The sequence below is a fragment of the Curcuma longa genome, unplaced genomic scaffold (genome assembly GCF_044706935.1).
Source record: "Curcuma longa cultivar G26 ecotype Majalengka, Jawa Barat unplaced genomic scaffold, ITB_CL_G26_1.1 contig_18309, whole genome shotgun sequence".
In the NCBI taxonomy this organism is placed as follows: domain Eukaryota; kingdom Viridiplantae; phylum Streptophyta; class Magnoliopsida; order Zingiberales; family Zingiberaceae; genus Curcuma; species Curcuma longa.
Genome location: NW_027430788.1, coordinates 198 through 2,027, shown reverse-complemented (window position 1 = coordinate 2,027; position 1,830 = coordinate 198). Strand labels below are relative to the sequence as shown.

The 1,830-nt window shown below is 42.8% G+C and overlaps 1 long non-coding RNA gene across 1 annotated transcript; it reads right to left on the bottom strand.

Annotated features, from left to right (window-relative positions):
• Window positions 1–757: 757 nt before the first annotated feature.
• LOC141816821 (uncharacterized) lies at window positions 758–1,501 on the bottom strand. The gene is made up of 2 exons (XR_012600746.1): window positions 1,208–1,501; window positions 758–1,002 (listed from the first exon to the last, which is right to left on the bottom strand). It is a non-coding gene; the product is annotated as an uncharacterized LOC141816821 (long non-coding RNA).
• Between the last annotated feature and the right edge of the window lie 329 nt (window positions 1,502–1,830).

Here is a 1,830-nt window from a genome sequence, read left to right as displayed (position 1 = left end):
TATGGACTGAAATGCTTGATCATTCCAACAAGAGGGGAAAAAATAAGTGCTTAGAAATTTTTTTTGAACAATTGGAAAAGAATAAGAGAATACTAAACTCTGTGGAACATTGACATGCACAGATATGTTGTTTCTGAATTGACAGAGAATGAGAAAGGTATGTGTGCCTTACCCAGCTATCCCAAGGGTTGTAAACTATGACATATTGTATGATTGCTCAAATTCTGAAAACAATTAGAGCAATCTCTTTTATAAGATTTTAAAAAAACTTCAGTCTCATAACACACAAAGAATTCCAATTTTGCTAGAATCAGTAAAGGTTGGCATCATAAAACTACTTTTCAAGTAAAAAATTAAAGAAACTTGAAACTAGACTATCATCCAATTCACCTTATTCAAAGAGTTAATTTTATTGTATTCCTTATGGCCAGTTGGGCAGTAAATGCAGGTAAAGTTGAATTGGAAGATAAAGGTGATAAGATGAGTCAATTAGAACAAGCCTTGGAAACCTTGACAGGAAGAATCAATATGTATTTTGGTGACCTTAGTTTAACAAAGAGTATGCTCCAAATAGATGCAGAAGAATACGAAGTTCATCTAAAACTGAAAGTATTTGATTCAATGAACTCTCGCAATTGTAGTGGTAAAGCACTCAGCTAAGCAATGAGACAAACTCGAAAAACAAACAAATTTTGAGGCATGATGAAGATGAACTTAATGACAAGTGCTACAAGCATCAAACAAGGAAAAAAACATCTTCAAGCAAACATGGCAATCTTAAAATCCAACCAAAGTATGCATGAATCATATCAATACTGCAATATATTCCTCTTTCAAGCAGGTTCTCTTCCATCAGCAGAGTGGTAGCATCAAACCTGGCAATGATCGTCTGTCAATTGTTGGTTGGAGCGTATTATCTGGTGAAGATCAGTATCAAACAATGTAGACATCGTTGAAGTTTTCCCTGTTTGGAGGGCGTATGATATCCTTAATTGCAATAACCTACATTAAACATAACACCTATCACGATGTGCACACTGTAAGAACTAAAGGCTCAATAAATAGACGTTCCCGCTGCCCCTTGGGCGAGACCCCTGCCTCCTCCTGAAGGCCGAAGGCGGATCCCCCGCCGGAAATCGCGTCAGGTGAGAAATCGCCACAAGAAGCCGAGATCGACAATTTTAGAGGGGCGAGGGAGAAATCGCACCTTCGGCCGTTTCAAAGACGGGGGAGTCGAGGGGGACGGTCCGGAAGGGGGCCGTTTCGTGGGCGCCGAGCTCCGCCTCGTCCAGCGCAGGCGACGGACGAACAGGCGCGCGCAGGAGAAAGGCAGAGGAAAATGGGGTCACAAGAAGCCGAGATCGACAATTTTAGAGGGGCGAGGGAGAAATCGCACCTTCGGCCGTTTCAAAGACGGGGGAGTCGAGGGGGGGCGGTCCGGAAGGGGGCCGTTTCGTGGGCGCCGAGCTCCGCCTCGTCCAGCGCAGGCGACGGACGAACAGGCGCGCGCAGGAGAAAGGCAAAGGAAAATGGGGTCGGCGGGGGATTTTAGCGAAGGTTAGCGGCGAAAAATAATAAATTGCCGCAAAACATAATATTAGCGACGAATTTATTAAATATCGTCGCTAATGGTTAGCGGCGATCTACATGTTTCGTCGTAAAAAAAATCAAAAAAGGGGATTAGCGATGAAAAATAATTGTTTCGTCGCAAAAAATCGAAGAAGGCGGGATTAGGATTTAGGCGAAGATTAGCGACGAGTTTTAAAATTTCGTCGTAAAAAATGAAGTTAGCGACGAAATATGATATTTCGTCGCTAACGGTTAGCGACG